This window comes from Wasmannia auropunctata, unplaced genomic scaffold (assembly GCF_000956235.1).
Source record: "Wasmannia auropunctata unplaced genomic scaffold, wasmannia.A_1.0 LD336053.1, whole genome shotgun sequence".
Taxonomy (NCBI): Eukaryota; Metazoa; Arthropoda; class Insecta; order Hymenoptera; family Formicidae; genus Wasmannia; species Wasmannia auropunctata.
This window is the reverse complement of record NW_012026837.1, coordinates 2,619,958-2,641,507: the sequence shown is the minus strand read 5'-3', so window position 1 is coordinate 2,641,507 and position 21,550 is coordinate 2,619,958. Positions and strand designations below refer to the sequence as shown.

Sequence of the window (21,550 nt, the reverse complement as noted above, 5' to 3'; positions counted from 1 at the left end):
CGGCACGGGCTCGTCCGTGCTAGTTGTCAACTTTCAATGGCGCGGGTCGAATAACATCGATGAACTTTGCAACACGCGATACCGGATGGCAAGGAAAAAAGGGAGCGTTGAAGGCGCGGGAGCGGAAAGCGAGAGACCACCCGCGTATTGTTCGGAAATGTGTCGACTCGCGAAACTCGTTCGCCTCGTTCTGCAGTAATATTAGAACAATCGGTCAAGAGAACTCTTAACAAGTTTTCATCGGTCATGAATTCTATATATTTTTGTGAATTTACGCACGTACATATTCTCTCTCTCTCTCTCTTTTCGAGGATTTATTTAACTTTAGAAAATTGCGAGGAAATTTCATTGCATTTCATTGTTTCGTTTTCATTGCTCAAAAATTAATTTTCGCCTCATGCTTTTTATCTCGCTATCGATGTAAGAATCTAGTTTTCGATTTGCTTTCGTTCGATACATAATGTATTACTGAAATATTTCTACCGTATGCGCACGCAAAATTCAAAGACCAAATTTTGAATTTCAAGTTTGTAATATTGTGCGATGGCTGCTCGCGTGGAAAATTAAAAATCACGTTTCCGAATACCTTAATGTGTTTTTATATTCATTGCGATTCTATTAAATTCAGACGTTACCGAGTGTATTTGAAAGTCGTTTGTCATGTATATATCTCATTTATTCTGCTCTTATCAATAAAGCTCAAACAAAAGCTCTTTTGAAAAGAATCTGAACGTAAGCGTATTAAATCTCAGATGTCACAAGGGAAGACTCTAACAAAGAGATACTAAGGAAGTATCATTTTCAATATATTACGAATAAGAAATTTTTAGTAAAAATTTCAAAATTTAAACGTTAATGTACATATTTATTATACAAATGAAGCTGAAAAAAAAGAAAGAATTCTACCGACTTGCATTTCGTGTTGAGAGAAAAAAATTGTATGCTGAAGAAGAGCGTTACAGTGTAATAGGCGTTGACTCCGCGCACCTTGCCGGTTTCTTTATCCGAAGGTTGATTTACGTTAGATGCCGGGTCAAAGAGCGGTCGAGTACTTTAGCATTAGACCGAGGCTGCTGCAGACGCTGCAGCCGTACCTTGTGCATCACGCCGCTGCAACTGAGTGCAACCGCCGGAAACGCAAACGTCCTGGCATCGCGTTGTTGCTTCAAACGGGCGTGTTTGTTGAGCTATCGCTCCTTTCTCGAGGAGGAAAACGATGGAGAAGTCAATTTTAAGGGATAACAAGCTCTTATTGATAAGTATAGACGAGTCTCTTTACTGTAATTCTGCGGAAGGATATCGGAGACGTCGCTTTCAGAGCAAGGCTTTGGCGCATAAATTCTGTAATTGCATTTCGTTTTGTATAGTATACGATTAAGGTGTTAACGTGTTGAAGCTCACACTTTTCTTAAAATCTTTTCTATTTTCAGTACGTTTTGAATATCTTGTTACTTCCTTTAACAACACAATTCTGCAGTCAAGTTCAAACTATGTTGAATCTGTATAGAAGCCATAAAACAGGCGGAAATTAAATAATTTAACTAAATAACGAATTCCCTCTATGAACAATATATTATCAAGACGTCATATAAATGTCTGATGACGACAGAATATACCGTAATACACCGCATACTTCCGTTAAGATACTTTTATGCGCTGGAAAGTTAATAATATTTTATTTGCGCCTAATTAGGCGCAACGTCGGCGGGTCTCCGATGCACAGCGCATTGTGCGCATCGATGCGCAATTATTAAGACCTCAGCTCGATCCCCGAAGCTCCCGCTCGTTATGCAAGCTTCTCGCGTTCCCCCGGCGACGTATCGATTTCTGCCAGACGCGGAGAACCTGACCTACGAGAGGGAGTTTACACGCGTACGCGAGCCGCCCGCAACGCGAAATATCTCGCGTATAAATTGCTCGATCACCGATAGAGTCGAGCAGCAACGGACATGAAAATACAAACGGCCATCGTCGGCATGTATCAGTTCCGAATAGTTTATTATCGTCATAAACCAGGCTATGCCGACGTTCGCGAACAATTCGAGCGTGTATTTTGCCATGAGCACTGATGCACGCGTTCACGTGAGTTGCATCGTGTGTGAGAGAGAGAGAGAGAGAGAGAGAGAGAGAGAGAGAGAGGAGGGGAGAGGAGATAGAAGAATTTCATCATAAAAATGTAAATCGTAATTTTCTTCCGAAGCGATATTTGTGTCCGCAAAAAAATATGCCAACGTTAGCCATTATCAGTGTGCACGCCAGAATTTTTCTATATAATAGAAATATTTAAAGATATATGTTCCTTTTACATGTTATCGACGTAATCGATGTAATTGATTGACAGACGATTAAATTTAATTCATATTTTAAAAAGTATCTGTATTTAATACGTAATTCAAGAATTAATGTTTCGCTATATGTATCTCTTAAGGAAAAATCCTGACGTCTTGACAAAAAAAAGATGTCATGTTGAACCCGTGCTCCTTATTATAATATATCTTGTATATTTCCGAGCGCGCACACGTATTCGCGTTCGCGTCTTACGCACTACGCGATGCATCATTATAATTCCGTCGCGCCGTCATCAGTTTCGCCGCCGGTTTTTCGCGATATCGGCACTTTGAAAGCTCCCAGGGTCGGCGTTTTCCAGGTAGCTGGGTCGGTGGTTGAAGGGCCAATTCAAGGGAGGATATTATGTAGCCTTAGGGGGGGGATGCTAGGTGGTGACGTCCCGTTGAAGTTCCCGGAAGCGAGGAGAGCGTAGGAAGCTCGCTGAGGAACACGAGGGCGAGGAGGTGCGAGGATATTGCATTCTGCTTGGTAACTTCTGCAGCGTTCTATCTCTGTTTCTCGCTTTCAAACATGTTTTTCTCTTTCTCTCTCTCATTCGCACTATGTCTATCTCTTACACTCCTCCCTGTGATCTTCCGTCAGCATTCTCCTCTATGAGGAACTTAGCAAAGGGTCTAACGGATTTACATGCATTTACGTGCTTGGATCTGTCTGTGTGTCTGGATAGTGTTTACGCTTGAAATAAATCTTTCTCTCTCTCTCTCTCTCTCTCTCTCTCTCTCTCTCTCTCTATCTCTTTCTCGCGCGCTCTAAGTGCTAATGCAATCGCCATTGGAAGATTCTTGATGATTGATAATAATATAACGATGAGCAGCACGATTAATGTATGGAACAAAGGTAATGGGAATAAATGACATGAATTAAATGTATGATCATATCTCTCAAGGCGAAGTTTAGTAAGGTTATTGCTATTATTAGAGCGTAAATATTTACGTTCTTCGATGCAAATATAAATGTAAATGAGTACAATTATGCTAATTGTAAGTATGATTTTTCTGAGTCCGAGCAAACTTTTGACAAAAAATTCTTTATTTTAATTCTTCCTCATTTTATTAATGAGGGGAAAAGAACCAACTACGACCGAGGCTAGATGTCAGTTACAATAATATTCTTAATTTTTTAATCTTTTCTTTACAGTGTTTTAAGATGCTTGTAGCATCATCATCCAATGAAGATCAACTTAACAGATATGTGATATTATTTCAGCTGTAAGTTAAAATTGCGTTCTTAAAGACCGACAGTAATTGGCGCGCAGTTTACAATAGCTAAAATTTAAAAAGATTTAAAAATTAAGAATATTATCGGGCAATCGACATTTAGCCTCGGCCGTTTTCTCCTCATTATATGTATTATACATATATCGACCTTGTTTGAAACTATTGTTTCTATTTGATTTCTTTAATGATCATATGTAATGCAATGTTTTAATCTCCTGCTTTTCCAAACTTCTAAACTATTCAGTTCTATTTTTTTACATTATTCAACAATTGATATTGCAAAAAAATAGTTTCACACATTTTCGATTTACTACTTTTAAATTAGAGTTAATAAGTTGCACGCTCGTTTCTAATTATGAACGATATTGCGAGGTATATGAATGATCATATGTGAATATAAATAACCAATGTAAATTTACCTACGCAAAAAGATATTTTCACAATAGAATATGCCACAAGTATATATGATAATTGACATCTCATCAGATCTTATACGTCTTTTGATCTTTAATTTAGAAACCAGTTAAAATAGATCTATAGTTAGTTACGCTCTACACACGTAATAAGCCGCGGATTTGTGTTGACGTTCGTGTTTACGGCCGGCATAAGACCAGGCTTGATTATCTGTCGTCCGCTTATATTAAATGTGTGCAAGATGTAGTTTCGCGAATATGTAGTTTAGTATGCTGAAAATAGCATACAGTCTCTAATTTGCGTAAATAATTTCTATACGTCTTTTGCATAATGATTATTCAACGTCAAATCAAATTAACCGGATTATAAGAATGTTGATCTTTAAATATTTCCTTAATTTATGCACATTGTTGCATCTTTTCAAATGTAATATTCCGAAAATATTAGTAATTATATTTATTCGTTTAAATTTTAAAATCTTTCAGTTTTTTTTTTAACCATATGTTGTAACATTTTTTTTGTAATAAAAGTTCTCTTAAAATCGAAATTTTGATCATGCAATTTAAATTGTAATATTATATTCCATCGTACATTTGTTCTGCACAATGTATTAATCAATTTATCTCTTGTAACTTTCCACGTTCCCCATTTTACCGCAATACAAATTTCTAGGCTGCATCATTCCAAGCGTATAATATCGCGTCGCATTCTAGCGTAGCGCATTTACATTTTCGAATTTTCGAGGGGTGCCCACTGATTCCTACCTTGTTCATCGTCGTTGCTCATTGTCTCGATCGACACTGCAACTCGAAATTCGCAAGGCCGACCCATCTACTTGCAAATCTCGAAAAGCTTTATTATTCGTTCTGTATATAATTCGTCGAGTATACTTCGACACAACGTCGGTTCCCGTCTCGCGATCTTCTTTATGGTTGGGTTTACTGTTATCGAACCAAGCGGATATAATATATATATATATATATATATATATATATATATATATATATACGTATATATGATATTCTCGAATTTCGTGTATATGTTTATGATAATCCCAAGATTGACCGACTTTTGTATTGTATTTCTCTTGAGCCGCGGATAATAAATAATCCAATTGTGTGCGGGCATACATCCTGTGACATTAGAAATTTTTTATCATATGCACATTGCAGTGACTCATAATGTAAATCCTTTTGTAAATTTGTAATACCGTAATAATTTATTTACCGTAATAACGGCACAGAGTGTTTGTAATTTCTGAGTGGATGAAGGAGAAGCGCAAAACAGGTTGTTACGTAAATCACAATTCTCGACAACATTCGGCGAAAAGTGTTTCCGAATGAAAGAAAGCAAGAGCTCTTTTATTGACTTTCTAAAGATACCGAAAGGGGAAACGTCACAGCGATTCACGTGTCGATCGAGTCTCTCAGGAGCCGCCGTACAGCGGTATTTCTGCCTTGTTCCTTTGGCCCTTTCAAGACTATTGAGGCCCTAAGTTCCTGAATAAAGTTTCGTATCCTGTGGAACGCCTTTATATCCGTCTTACGTAGTCGCTCGGTAGTCGATACGGCCGAGATTCCTCGCGACGCGAAGAGGCAGCGACGGCATGATAAGAAACAGACGGAATAAAGGGGGATAAGAAGTATCGAAAGAAGATAGAGGAGATCTCGTGGAATGTCGAGCTGGATGTTCGTCGCTCTATCCTCTCCCTTCTCGCCCTCCTCCCTTTCTATTTCGTTCCTCTTTTCTGTCCTCTTCACTGATCCTGCGGTTTTCCGCTCTTTTTGTATCCTCCAGCCCCCCCCCCCCCCCCCCCCCTCTCATTCTCTCTCTCTCTCTTTGACTAGAGAGAAGGGGAAGAAAAGGCTGGAGAGGAGAATAGAGAGAAGAAACGATGGAATGAACGACGTAGAAAAGAGCGAGACAGCGGAAGAGAGTATCTCTTGAAACCAGTTCGATCTATAACAGAGCCTTTGCATCGAACGTACGAAAAACGAAAATGAATGCGCTCTAGCTAGTCTATCGGCCATGAGTTATAGGCGAATCGAGTTGCGGGATTCGAAACAACCGGCAGGCTTTATTGGGGCACGTACTACATCAACTAACCCACAGAATTGACCAAAACTCGCACGGCGAGTAAGTTAACGCATTGCGAGCCGATTGTCAATAGTGTAATAGAATCAATTCCATTTTATACTGCTATACGTATCTTGCTTTAACACGATTCTAATTCGCGAGACTAGTTATATAAAATATATTATGTTAAACCTTTCAGTGTTATAGTAAACAATAAATTATTCAGTTGTGTTAAGAAAAAATTCATTTTGTTCATTTTATACGCATGTGTCTTTGCAACTCGACACGTGCATAATTACAAGTGATTATACTTTATGATATACAATTTATTCGTAGAAATAATAGCTTTAGTTTTTATTATTGATTGTATATTCTGCAATGTATACAATCAAAATCAATACATATGCATACCGTAAAAAAGAAATACGTTTGATTATTTTATAATTATTTATAATTTGCATAATACTTTGCATAATATTCAGTATTTACATAACTTTTTTACTAATTTCAAATTAGAATCTTACACTGAGAAAAAAAATTGATTGTACGAACTAAATTTGTATAGTTGTTTAATCTAATAGTTGATTCAACAATTCTTTAGTTGCACAAAAAAGATATAGTTCATTTATGTCAACTATGAAAATTTTTTAATCAAGAATTAACTAAACCAACTCAATTAAATTATTTTGTTCAAAATATTAGTAGTATCTATTTGTGTTTGCATGCTATTTAGTTATCCAAGTATATCCAATATATTTGTTCAAATTCTAAGTATCAAACTGACTAAACAATGCTAATGGGGATAATAAATAGTGTGTATTTTTAATGGAACGGTTGAGTTAAATACGATAAATTTTTGAAACAAAATAGTTTAGTTAAAAAATAATATTTTGTTTACAATAGTAACAAATTATTTTTCGTCATCGTAGTAACGTTTAGCTGAACGTATCGGACTAAATATTTTGGTAAGATAAAACAAATTTTGTGTTTTTCAACAAATTTTTTTTCTCAGTGTAGTAAAACAAAATACACATAATATATAATAGATTTTTTCACCAATTCCTTTATTTTAAATTGAGAAATAAACTGATTGTATCAAAATTAGCTTCTCTTTACTTTCAAAAAATATTTGACAAATAATAATCTAGGAATAAAAATTTAAACATAATTAAGAATATAACTGTAAAATATGAAATACATATTTATATGCGAATATTTATTCTACTTGATATGAAATACTTTCATAAATAATGTACATTAATAATATCTAAGTATGTTTATCAATATGCTTTGTGCGACAGTGATAAACATTTTAAATTATTACAACTCGCGATTCACACATGTTCATGATATTTTTTAAACTTGGAATTCACATTGTGATAAAGTTGTACTGAACGAGAATGGATTTGTCTGCGTCTGAATGCAAAATAGCAAATTTGAATGCAACGATGCGATCGATTTTTTCCGTGACGCATACACAAGTTTCTGATGAGGGGCGGAAATTTTTCGCTGTCAGAGGAACCATCCGGTTGCTGAAGTTGAAAGCGTTCTTTTCGAACTTTTGCATAACTTCCGTGAAAATTGGCTTCTATCGCGGTATTAAGCTATATCTACCCTCTTCAAATTTGTCTTGAGACTCTTAAGAAATATTGCTGCTATGTAGCTATTAAGAGAGAACAATTTCGACTCTGAGTAACGTAAAAATTTTTTTGTGATCTTGCATCTAAGTATTTAAATACTCATAATAAAGATCTACTAAAATTTCAGATATAGTAAATACCTACACATATATAGTAAATGTTTTTATATGATTGAAACAAATAATTATAATTTATGTTAATTATATTTTTGATCAACATTGTTATAACGTGAAAAAATAAAGATGGTATTTAATGTCATCATTTTTCTCTCCTTCTATTTCTCAACATTTTTCTTTCACAGCGAAGTGTTAACTATATATTGCGAGGATTTAATTTTTAATCCTCTCGCAAGTCCGACTTATAGAGTATCAGCGGTTTGTGAAGTGGTCGTAAACGTTTCAGGAATGGATACTATGACAACATTCAATTAAAACGTAATATACCTATTAAGACGATCACGGACGCAATAGCGAGATTATTTAAAGATACTTAATTGTATAGGCGTTATAATTTCTCTTAGTATCTATATTCTATAGCTTCGACTTTTATCATTTAACTGATCGTTTATGATAACTTTTCATTTATAGAAATATTTATTATACAATTTAATTATATTTATAACACTCATACTGATTCACTCATTGTCAGATCGTTTATATTAGTTTAATTTATATATCAAAGAACTACACATGATGAGATAAAGTTAAAAATTGCAAGCAAAGAAATAAAATTATACAAAATTACTATCGTTTTTTCTATTTTTATTCACCATCGTCAATGCGCGGATTTTGATAATGTAAAAAGAAAATACAGGATTATTTCTTACGAAAAATATCGCAAGCACGGCTTGGCATTAGAAAGATATTTGAGGCTAAAATCCGCCTTTCTCATTTCGACCGGGACACACGAAAGCGCACTTACGGCGAGCGGTAAAAATCTTTTTACACGCGCGACACACCGGCCAATTTGCCCGAAAGAGTTGGGAGCAGCTTGCGAGTTTCCCCAGAATCCGTTTTCCGACTTCTCGTACGTAACCTAAAGAAAAGTTTCTTTCTAACGCAAAAGAACGGTGTCCATTTCGCAAGTTCGAGATTACGCGCGTATACAGAGGGTACCTCGCTCTGTTGGCGAAACGAGTCGGCTTTCATCTACGAATTTTCTTTGATCAATTTTACATCGATCCGATCCTGCGACGTTTGCATTCCGATATACCTATACGTATTTCCGGCGCGGAAAAAAACTTGTTATATGAGTTTTTTCCGTCGGTATCGTTTTGCCGATAGCGATATTTGGGCGCGTTTCACCGACTAATGTCGAGTGGACACCGCGGTATTCTCTCTGACATACCGGTGACGTACACATGCACGACCGCTTGCTATTCGCATAAAATGCTAATCCAATCCGTCGAATGTACTTCCGCGCAATTTACCGCCTTCCGTTCCATTTCTCTCGGACGCGGTAGTGTCTACCATCCGTTCAGATTTCGGTTCTATAAGTTCTACTCCACTCATGAAAAAATCATTCCCGTTTAGAGTTACAAAGGAAGAGGATTGTATCATCTCAAACGTTGCCGAGTATAATACAGATATTGATGTTGCATTGGTATAACGGTGAATATGACGAGAGAAAAATATGAAATGGAAGAAATATAATTAAATCGACGGAAACAAAAAGGTTAATATATAAAAGCTATAATATCGGCAATAAATAATTAGAATAATTAAAAATAATGACGCGGAAAGAATAATTTTGCTAGATACAGATCTGAAAATAGTTTTATTGGGCCATCAGAATTTTGTTGTGAAATTCAGACTGGTTGCTAAAATATTAAAATGTTTTACAGTAAAATGTTCATCATTTTTGAGTTTCTAACAAAATTATTTTTAGATCTGTATCCAACAAAATTTTTAAATCTTCCAGAAAAATCGTTCCTTCCGTGTAGAAATAGGACTTGAATTGACTTCTACCTTGATCGACATTTGTTAGAAAATTGCTTAGAATATTAGAAAATGTGCGATTTTGCAATTATATATCTTTACCGCGTTTAAAACTGCTCACAAATATTAGATTCAGTTATGATAAACGCTTTTTAATTTAATCTGCACTGCGCTTCAAATGACGCGGGGTGACGAGCTTTTCACGAGACTGATCCTCTTGATCGACGGATCGGAAAGAAGGAGGGGTCGCCTTAATCGCCGCGTTTTCACCTCCGGAAAGGGCGAGGATTCTTTCGGGATCATCTCACGACGAGACGACTCTTTAGAGGACACGCGGGCGCGTTAATAATCTCGTTAACACTCTGGTCGACGAACTCGCCGCTTTCGAGAGTCACTTAACGGTCAGGTAGAGTCTCTCTCTTTCTCTCTCGCTCTCTCTCGCTAGTTCTCTCACGTGCTCGAATGTACCGACGAGAGCCTGTCGAGATTAACACGCGATATCAATCGCTTGTTTGCCGACAACGATCGCGATTGAGGAACGCGTGCAAGAGCATACCAGGCTGCTTCCAACGATTTGCAAAGTTAAGAGTGAACACGATATCAGAGAATTTCTAATTTCTTCTGTAATAATTATGTCATATTTCTTTTATAAAAATTTTTCGTCGATCGAGATCCACAAAAACGAAACGAAACAGCACATTGAATAAGATCCGTATTCCTATAGCCAGCGCTTTTCCTACGCTTTTCATTTCTTTCGCGCAGCATCATCGCCGTTTCGTCTGCGTCTACGAAACTTCCCCTCTGCCGTCGTAAGACACATTTAAATATATACCGGAACTTTTCGAGACAGTTTCTCGCATTCGTGAGATGCGGTGTGCATAATCTAGTATACGCCTGCCATATAACGGAAGATGTTGCAGTAAATAACAAATATCTCGCGTGAAATCGCGTTGAACGCTTAGAGCGCAATTGCTAAGGCGCTGTCATATCGTTTCATCGTTATAAAGAGATCGTAGAGAAATATTATAAAAATCGAAAATTATACATCGCGGAATTACATATATACATGTATTATTTATACGTACTTCGTCTTTTTAGAGGGACTACCACTGAAGAAGAATCGGACACTTCGCGTGATGATTTATTTTTATTCTTTTACGAATTTTTAAATGTTATATACGAAGCGCGTTATCATCTTATACGTCATACATAAATATTTAAATTTATTTTGGAACAAGATTGGAACGTTTACAAGTTACATCGAAAGATTGAAGTAGTTGCGACAGATACGTTTGTCGTGTCAATTTAGCGAGTCGGTTTCCTCGCCGCGGAACTCAACTACTTGTCGGTGTATTACACGAGCATACAGCTGCGACGAGCAGCAAACAAAGTACACGCTGCAGTAGTCCTGACCCACATAGCACTCGAGGCGGCCCTTTAAGGGAAAATGCAAACAACGCGGAGCAGCGCGGTCTTGGTTTGCTGCCGCACGAGTCTCGCGGTCTTCAGTGGTCATAAAATCATGGAAAAAACTACCGCATGGTATTGCAAGTTCTTCACGATATGGCCTTGTGCAAACACTTTTCTGTGAAAAAGTTCCCTTGTAACTTTCTAAAAACTCCTTGCGATTGGACGATATAGAAGTGCTTGGAAAAATTAAAACGGACGATATTATATATATACATACATATATATATATATATATATATACAGATCCAAGTCGTATCGGAGAAGAAGCAAAGATTGAATAGAAATTTTTCACATTCTATATTCCGAGAATTTTCATGATAAAGATATCATAGAAATTAAAAATTTATATATCAGTACGAGATGCTCCATAAAATCCTGTTCCTCTGAACAAAATTTCGATTATTAAATGTAAAAGAATTTATCATTAAAAAAGTAAAAATTCCAAAGACTGCATTCTTCAAATTGATATATAACTTTGAATGAAATCATCGTTATATATAAAATGGTTTTCTACGAGTTCATTCGAGTCAATACATGTATAGTATGGCCAATAGAACAGAAAATATCACGTCACCTTGCGTCTTCCGTTCGATCTTGGCTCGCGTAGTATTCGAAGTTTCCTCATGAAAAATTTCATTTTCTAACATACAGAAGCCTTACTCTGTACACTCATATCATTCACGATGTGCAGGAACCATCGCGATACAGCAATTTATTTATGAAACCTGCAGAGGAATGACAGGACGGGATATCTTTTTTTATCCTATTGCAAAATATTTTTGGTCAAGTAAAATATCTGATATTAAAGAATCGAAAATTATATCTTAGCTACAGAGTAAAATATTTCTTTCGTGTTCTTAAATTTATATGTGATAAAATTTATAACACAAATTTATAATGAATTTTGTCATATATAAATAAAAGATGTTTATGCAATTTAGCAATTAATAAAAGAGATTAAAAATGTTAAACAGTAATGGGTTGTTTGATCAAATAGAATACTAGATAGAAATACTACACATTAAGAAATAAAGTATTATTTCAAAGTGCAATAAAGAATGCATTTATTATTGCATTTACGAATACACTTAAGTTTACGCGTTGCACCCACCGTGAAATGCAATCTCAATTGTGCAAACATCTGTTGTATAGTTTCGCCTTGTATTTTTTCACGGAAACATATTGCACGGAAAAATCTATACGATCAAGATTTCATGAGATAAAACTTGGTCCATAGTAAAATGAAACTTTCGAACGAAAGTTTAACATAGAAAGTACAATCGAGACCAAGAGAAAATAAACTAGGCAAAGCTAACACTAGTTAAATATATGTTATAGCTTTGCCCTTTTTTCGCAAAGTTTAATACATTCTGCTGAAATCGCTAACAATATCGCTATAACATCGCTTAAAATAAATCTAAACATTTACAGAATTATATCAAAGATATATTTTATATGAATTAATTTACATGATTTCAGACATTAAATTTCGAATGGTCTCTCTTAATTTAGCTTGAGAAGAAAAAGATATTATTTGAAAAAAAACATTAATGTAAAAATTAAAAGCAACTGGTAAAAGAAACTGATTATCAGATATTTTACACGGATTTTTGTCAGATATATTAAGTCAAACTTCAAACTACTTAGTAGAATCAAGCAGCTTCTACGTAGAAGCTTCTTTGGCAATGAATTATGTATCGAGTATAATAGATCAGAGGAAGAAGTGATGACCATGAAAGGGCAGTTTAGGAAGGGCTAGCAATATCCCAAAGTGGTGTTCGCCTCTTGAGTATTGCATGGGTGTGCAGGTGCACGCCTCGGTGCACACTTGTTTCGCCGAGGTTTATTATAGAAAACGGATCTTATCCCGGAAGAGTCATATATATATAACAGTTAGATAAACTCGTAAAACGGTTCAATGCTACAAAAATCGCGGGAATTAAAATAGTTTCGTTGATGAAACTAATTATATGTTAATTTTTTATATATTAATCATATAGTAATTGCAATACACACAGAAATTATACATTAATTATAGTTCGTTTAATTTTAATTATTCGAACGGAAAATAACCGCTCGATTTTGAAATTCATATTTTGATTAATAGTGAAAGGTATTTATATACGCTATGCATAAAGGGAGCGCAAGTAATTTCATGTTAATGCATATATGTGTCCAAAGCATATAGTGCCTTCTCGTTCCAGTCCCATCTCTTTCATATATTTTTTTTGTTCTACAATATTGCTCTCTCGCAGATTGAATCTCATGAATCTTGTTACGGCCTGATTTAAATTCCACATTTTTATGTTATTCTATGCGACGCCGCGCCATATGCATACAATTCCGTTCCGCAAAAATCCTTCCGCGGGATCTTCGGATCTGTAGTTTCGTGAACCAAGATACAAGAGAACAAAGAACGCGCCTCGCCTTATCTCGCATACGATACGGCAGGTTAATTAGTATTTATCGCGAGTACGCTTGCGCGGATCGGCCGACAGTGGCAGCGCGCGAGTGCGAGAAGAGTTGGATATCTCCCCCGAGTGAAATCGGCGGTGAATTTTATCGCTCAAGTTTCCGGTCGCGAAGTTAACTTCTAAACCTGCAACATTCTATCGCGGCGTATTTTTTTTTACGAGACTGACTCGTTTTTTAGCGGAACTCGAACAGAATCAGATGGTGAATCGTGGAAAAAGTTCCGCGCGACCCATTAAAAAGGTAGAGACATAAAAAGATTTAAAAAAAAGATTTTTCTACGCGATTTTCCACAAAACTTTACATTAAACAACGTTTAATTTTAATTATAATACATACGATCTCTCTAAATGACTGACTCTCAAATTTTGAATTTTTTTGTAAATTAAAATAGATGCGATGCAAGGAAACTTGACTGAATCGCGCAAAAAACTGAATCGTGTCGAGAGAATTTTTTTAAAAAAAGATTGTCAAAAAATTGTAGCGTGTCTAAAAAAAAGCTGCTCTACATAAAAGAAAAGAGATTGCGCGATATAAAATATGCAAAGCGCGTGATACTAATGCGTGGTTTTATGAAGAAAACTTGCTTTGCTTGTGGAAAAGTTGCTCCTAGTCAACGAAAATGGTGGACAGACAGATGTTTACTGTAACTCGTGCTTTTTGCAGATCGCGTGAGTTTACGATATCACAAGTTTATGATATCTGTTTCCGTCATTTACAACGACGGCATTCTCTGTTTAGCAAACGCGATTCCGTCAAGTTTCTTTGTATTAATATCTTTTGTAATAATATCTCTTCTATCTTTATATATGTTAGAATCTAGCATAATTCTTTAATGCATTATTAACGCTCTGATTAATTTTCATACACGCAGAAAATCTAAAGATAGCATTTATATAGATTACGACTGCGTAACACAGCGATTACTTTTTATTTTAATTCGTGCAGGAAGATTATATCCTTCGTATCGATTTCATCTCGGTAAAACTGCATAGAGAATTAAATATAAATTTCAATTATAGATTTGCAAAATGTTTAATACATTTCATAAATATAAATGAAGTGTCTCGTTTTTTCTTAAAACTTTAAGAACTTGGAAACATATACAGAAGCGCGCGCGCGGTCCAATGCGCCTACCTCTGCTGTAATATCTGCAATTCCTTAACTTCGAAGTAGAAAATTTTGCAGTGTATATCGTCTCCTTGTTTCACATTCAACTTAATTCGCATTCAATTTAATTTCTGTATTTCTGCGTGATTTCGCGCCGCAAGAAATTGCACGGAACTGAAAGGAAGGACAGGAGACCGCGATTGTTCATTGCAAAGGCCAGACGCGTCGCTTCCTTGATGAAGCTAAAGTGATTCCCAGGAACAAATGTCGCACGCTACTCGAGGACTCTGTCTATATTCCTCGAAGGAATCAGTGGCGTAGGTAACAACTCACGAAGCTTTGTCCTCAGAGAAACTTCCTCCTAAATTTTCTTATAAATTTTATTTTAAACAATATATATTTCATATAAACAATTTGAATTAGACCGCGTGAGTATCACAAATAAATATAGATTTCAATTTTTTTTGCTTTTTGATAGTAACTTTTAATATCTAGCAATATTGTTAATATGTAAAAATAAAATTCCGAACCTATACATTCCAAAGATAAAGTATGAAAAGAAATTTATGCTTTACTCAAAGAAAAATTAATAAAAAATAAATAAATCTTCTCTCCACAGTTTTTTCTTTGCATTTTTTCTGTTATATGTATATTATGTGGATCTTTGAGAGCAAAACTTGTGATCTTAAAAAATAATAACATATCCCATATTATCTATGTCGTAGAGCTTTGTCAATCTTTGTCAAATATAAATTCCTTTCCTTCTACAGTGCACTCCAATATCGCAAACTTGATATCTTTCCGATTTACTTTTCCTCTATTATACTTTCTGATCTCGAGTATGCTCTAATATTGAAAGGGAGAGCCCTTTGGCGACGCGAGATCCGCGGTGACTTTAGTTACACTGGTCGGGAATATTTTGTTGAAAAAATAAAGATCGGCCCGGCGCAAAGGTTAACGCCTCGCGAGAGCGGTTTCTTCGCGACGCGAATTCATCAGCGCCGTTCTCCCTGTCGCGCCGCGGCGGACAGGCTGTCCATCGTGGGTGGCGGTACCCATCCCCCATCTCCCTCACCCCTGCAAGGTCCGTGTGCCCATTTCACCCTCGCCCGAGGGTGCTTCAAGAGTCCTTTAATCTTCGAACCCGGTGAAATATCCGCGACGGTGCTTAGAAGGTCGTTCGGTGTATCCTTCACGCCGCCAAGACAAGTGAGTTAGCTTAAGCTTAACAGCCCACGACTCCCTCCTCCTTCGCCCCCCCCCCCCGGCCCACCCTCGCGCACTTCGTCGCTTCGCGGAAACGAGAGGGGATGCCGACTACCGCAAACAATGGCCGGCTATTAATCTTCATATTCCGCCATAAAGCACGAAATAAGAGCACTGAGCGAGCGCGGATGCGGGCGATTAGTAAGTGCTCGCGTTTCTTTTTTGTCCCCTTCGAAAACCGAGATGATGATTGAATCATGAATTATATATTTCTGTCGTATATCTAACGTCAATGTGCTGATCCAGTCTGATAAGATTCAGAGCGAAACAATACGCATTTAAAGTGTGTCATCCGAAATCTCTGCGAGAAGAATTTAAGATTTAGAAGAATAGCGATTTAGATAAAAAAATTCACAGCGTTCGTTTCGTTAAAAATATTCTCGAATTTCTCATTATGCTGCAAATTGCGAATTAACAGAAATAAGATTTCTAGTCGAACAGACAAACGCGTGATTTCTATTTCAGCAGAAAATCTCAATTATCTAATTTCTATTATTCTTTAATTGGCGTGTGTCACAAATACTAAATGTTAAATACGCGCGTGTCCCTATACGTATTTTAATTCCTAAAAAATAGTTTTGCTTGTTGCTTTTTAATTTTCCAGTCGCAAAAGTGTGTCGTGGTCGCAAAGCCGGAGAAGATAGACTTGAGGACGATGTCGTGGGTGCGTGAGGATTTTAACAAGGTTTACGCGGAGTGGTCGCTCACGGGATGTTATATCTACGGAATGGACTCTGCGGCACATGGTTGAGCTTACAATTTAACTTTGGCGTACGAGTGAGCTTATGAAAACAGGTCGCGTAAAACGGTCGTAATATAACCTTATACTTTAAACGGATGAGTGTTCAATCGTTAATAGAAATTGGCAGGAATTTAACACATTTATTTGTCAATTTTAAAATATTACTTTAGATATTCTATACGAAATAGGGAGGGAAGAACGCACAGTTCTTTTTTATAATACGCTGCTTTCCGATATTTTAATCAGAAATGGCTCCTGCTTTTTACTTTCTTACACAATTGCAGACGTCTTATAAGTTAGCGGAACATCTTTTTTTTTTAACTAATGGAGCAACAAATTTTTTCTTTGGTAACTTTTTAGTAATAAATAAATAAATATATTAGTTAGAATTGATTATGCTCATTTTGTTCCGTTAACTTATAAGACATCAATTGCAGTTTTATATTATTTGTTGCATTCAAAATGCAATAGAATGCAATTGATGTGACTCACCGAAAATGGAGCTACATTACTGGAGGCTCATCTTTATTCCCTGTAAAAAAATTAAATCTATTTAAAAATATATTTAAAAAAAGAATCTGCTGCGCTATTAAATCTGCATTACAAAATCCATTTTATGAATGTTCAGAAAAAAGAGTCAATATAATCAATAAAATATAGTAGAGTCTTTTTAAAACGGAATAAAAGACAGAAACCATATTAAAACCATCATGAAAATATTAAAACCATCATGAAGACATTTAATATAACAGGGGAATATAGCTTTTTGTAATATCCAATTTCCATTCTCGTTTAATTATTGCCATTTGTCATCACTTTTTGCATTTATCCAGTCGCAAAACGAAAATTTCAATATGCCACGAGCTGGAACTAATCGATTCTTGCGTTTTTTATTATATTTCATTCGGAAAGTGGATTGAAAAAAATTCGAAAAACGACTATCAAGCAAACGATTATCAATCCGCTGCTTAACAATTTCTTTCGTGACTACGTTATCCTCTAAATTGTTTTCACGTTAAGACAAATGGACATTTTTCAACAGATCATTCGGTTTATCTTTAATCATCGTTATACGAGCCTCTCAGAATCCGATCAAATTCTATTTTTTGTAAATCTTTCAGTTTTAATGTCAAAGAGCACACGAGTAATTTACAACTTTGTGTTATTTTTTCTGTTTTGTTTGCTTGATCAGCTTGACTTTCGAGAGGCTTATACATATATTAAATGCAATATAGATAAGCAAGAAATGTATTATATATAAGATATCTATATAGAATATACATTCAATACAAAAATTTATAAATAATTCGTTCGTTGTCTATTTGCGTTTGTTTCACTTATGGATGACGATCAGTGCCACAATAGTGCGACACTCGTGATCGTCACATTTGGATTACTACGTTCGGCACGAGCATAAGTCGAGTTAAAATGATAGTCAAAATTGCGAACAGATGAACAAATTCAGTGTCAAACAAGTCAGTTACTAGTGCGAGTAAGAGGAATGAATATACTCACCAGCGCCGATGTACCGCCGATGTATCGCCGTGCCGGTCGCCGTCCGTCCCCGCTGCCTCGCCTGTTTTGTCGTTGCTTGAGACGTTCACACGAAACACATACACACAAACGCGAATTAACGTAAAAATCGCCCGTCACTTTCGGCACTCCCGAACGATCAACAAATTTACGCGACGACAGACTTGACATCAGATGCTCCGAAACCCCGATTTCACCTTCGACCGCGGCATGGCGTTTTCGATTCTTGATCGCGCACGCGTAGCGCTCCTTCACGCCGAGCGAATGCTTTCGATGTCAAACGGATGCCCGAGCGTTCGCCGAGCAATTCACGGCGGTTCAACCTTCCACGCGTGACACACGTGTACGGCTTCGCGAAATCGCGATAGATTACGGGCTAGATACAGCAATGGCGGATTTGCATACCTATGGCAATTAGCCTCGAACCGGCCGGCGCGGTGGCAGAGACACGAGGCAACGCGCGACGCTTAGCCGGTCATCGAGTATCGATGGACGCGAATAGATGGCAAGATCGTTCGCGTCGATTTACCGCGACGGGATACGCAGGATCACGATTTGCGGCAACTCGCGGACATTCATTCGTGTCACGAAAACGGGAGAAAAATCGCGCGCGAAATGCGGAGCTTTCGCGACTGTCGCGATGTGGCATTGCGCGTGCAAGAGAGAGAGAGAGAGACGCCCGAGGTGATTGGTTAATAGCGCGATTAGACATGAGCGCCGTGATTGGTCGCGTAACGAGTGCGGCTTGTCCAAATTGTCGCAAAGAAAATTTCTATCGCTGTTGTAGCAAAACTAATAATATATTATGAATATTGTTAACAGTGTACTAATAATTACAATAATTGTATTAAACTAGCAATTGTAACAATTATGTCGGGAAACTCATACATATATGATGGTGCAACAATATTTTCTATTAGACACGTAATTAAAAAATGCATACCTTCCATGAATATTCCAGTAAAAATTTTTTTATACAAGAACATATATAAATATATATAAACATATATAAAAATATATAATTATATGCAAAATATGTCCATATGTATATCCATATATGTTCTTTGATACAAAAAAATGATAATAAGGAAACATAAAAGAATAATTAAAAGAATAATTTTTACATTGTTTTTTTTATAAAAAATCAAGTTTGAAGAAATGAGAAAAATTGCTCGTATATAATTATGTATAAATAATTAAAAAAATATCTATATAATTATATATATGAACAATTTTTTCTCATTTCTTAAAACTTGATTTTTTGTAAAAAAAACAATGCACAAATTATTTTTTAAATTATTGTTTATGTTTTCTTTTTATTATCATTTTTTTCTGTGTCAAATAATAATCTTACAAGGAAAAGAATATATTGATATGTATGGACATATTTTTGCATATAATTATGTATAATTATATATAATTATATATTTTTATACATGTTTATATATATTCATATATGTTCTTACATATATGAAAAATTTTTTACCGGAATATTTAGAGCTATATATGTGGGCGTGTTGAGATTCCCATTCGAATGCTCTTCAAGTGTATCACGTTATCTTTGTTTAACATTCAATGAATAACAAGGATAATACAATACTTGGGTGGCACTTGAGTGAGAATCTGAACGTGCCTAATTGTGATGGAAGATATAATGTATCTTTCATTGTTATATTCGTGATCTGATTTTCCGCGTAATCGAGAATATTCGGTGGTAAAATCTTTGCTCGCGATCCCCCCGAATGGGTGACGCTCCGCGCGCGAAGATCGCGTCGGGTGTGAACAGCACGGCGTGCACGGCTCGCGCAGCCGCAGTGCCACCACTACGTAGCGCTACGTCACGGCCGTCATGTTGCCCAATGCCTCATTTGACTAGCGTAGTACTCGTCCATTGTGGCCGGCCGCCGATGTGCGCGTGCGACGTACGTGTGCTCCCGCAGGGATTCTTCTCGAATCGAGAATGAATTTCGCGTGTGAGCAAGTGCTGATTGGCATCGGGAGTGCCGAATTCAGCGACAGACGACCGCGGCCGCGTGTCGAAGCCTTCGCGATCGCGTGCTACGAGGCATATTCTCTGATGTTGGACTGATTACGGCGCCGCGTCGCTTCGCGTCGTAAGTACTCCGGGCACTTGTAGGGTCGTCTATCAACGACGCGTATCCTTTTCCTCCTTCTCTTCGTTTTTTACGAGCGCATTGCGTACCGGCGGCAATCGGGCGAATCATTGTTTTCGGAGCGATTAAGGTTACGCGACAGTGATATTCGCCGTGCAATGCTCGACGGTATTCGGGTCGGCGTCGCGGGTAGACGCAGTCGAGTTCGTTCGAATTAGTTGCCGGCGCGGCGCGAAGTTGCCGGCGCGTCGGTCGCCTCCCTCGTCGAGATAGTCGAAGTTGTCGCGCGTAATATATGTTGCGTGCATATTATATATAATCGCGTTATATTTGCACGTTCGGAATGCGCGTAATTTAAGTATATCGGGAGTGTCGTATAACAAGTTCCTGACGAGGGAAACGAGAGGACGATCACCACGCAACAACTGAGATTTGCGATCATCGTGCTTTCTCGAGCGGCCCTTTTTCGACTTCGCGTCTGCGGATGGAGCGTCCGGGACTCCGGTGCGATAGAACGGCGACGGCGAAACGGTGACGACGCCGGTTCACCGGTGAGTTTCCTGTGAATCTATATATGCGACTAATCTAATAACTTAATTTATTTTTGTATTTGACTTGTGTTATCATTATATTATAATCTACACAATGATACGATATCAATATGAGATTATATTGTCGCTATCATCGCGTCGTTCGTGATGCATTCACAAATCAAATAGTAAGGAAGTACGAACTATTTTTCGTATATACGAATCATCGTGCCATTTAAAGAAAAATAAATATAAAATAGAATTAAATAATTAATGAAACGTGTCATTATGAAAATTGCGAAATATATGAAGATTATTTTAAAAATATAATATGATACACGAGATATTTATTATATTATATATATATGTATATTTTATGTCATATAATCATTATATGTCATAATTATTTATTGGGATTAACTGATTTTATTGTTACATTATTTTCTGAACTGACTGCATTAATTTGGCAAATACACTGATAATTATATTTGCACATACAATTTTGCGATGAGTACGATATCTTTAATATACAGTATGATTCGTACAGATGCTAAATATTTATTTGATCGCATATTATATTCATGGAATATTTATTCTAAAATAGGGGAAACAGTCTTTCTCGCGAGTGCTTGCGAATTGACGAAAGATACGAAGTGACAGGCGCGATTTCTCTTGATATA

At 36.6% G+C, this 21,550-nt stretch overlaps 1 long non-coding RNA gene and 1 pseudogene across 1 annotated transcript in view; one reads left to right on the top strand and one right to left on the bottom strand.

The window, feature by feature from the left end:
- Positions 1-18,864, bottom strand: part of LOC105451059 — a 43,040-nt gene extending 24,176 nt beyond the window's left edge. The window contains exons 1-2 of the long non-coding RNA XR_974547.1: positions 18,209-18,864; positions 17,186-17,225 (exon numbers count right to left, since the gene is read on the bottom strand). This is a non-coding gene — a long non-coding RNA (uncharacterized LOC105451059). The remainder of the gene's footprint in view (positions 1-17,185; positions 17,226-18,208) is intronic.
- Positions 7,259-11,240, top strand: LOC105451058 (annotated as a pseudogene).
- Positions 18,865-21,550: the final 2,686 nt, after the last annotated feature.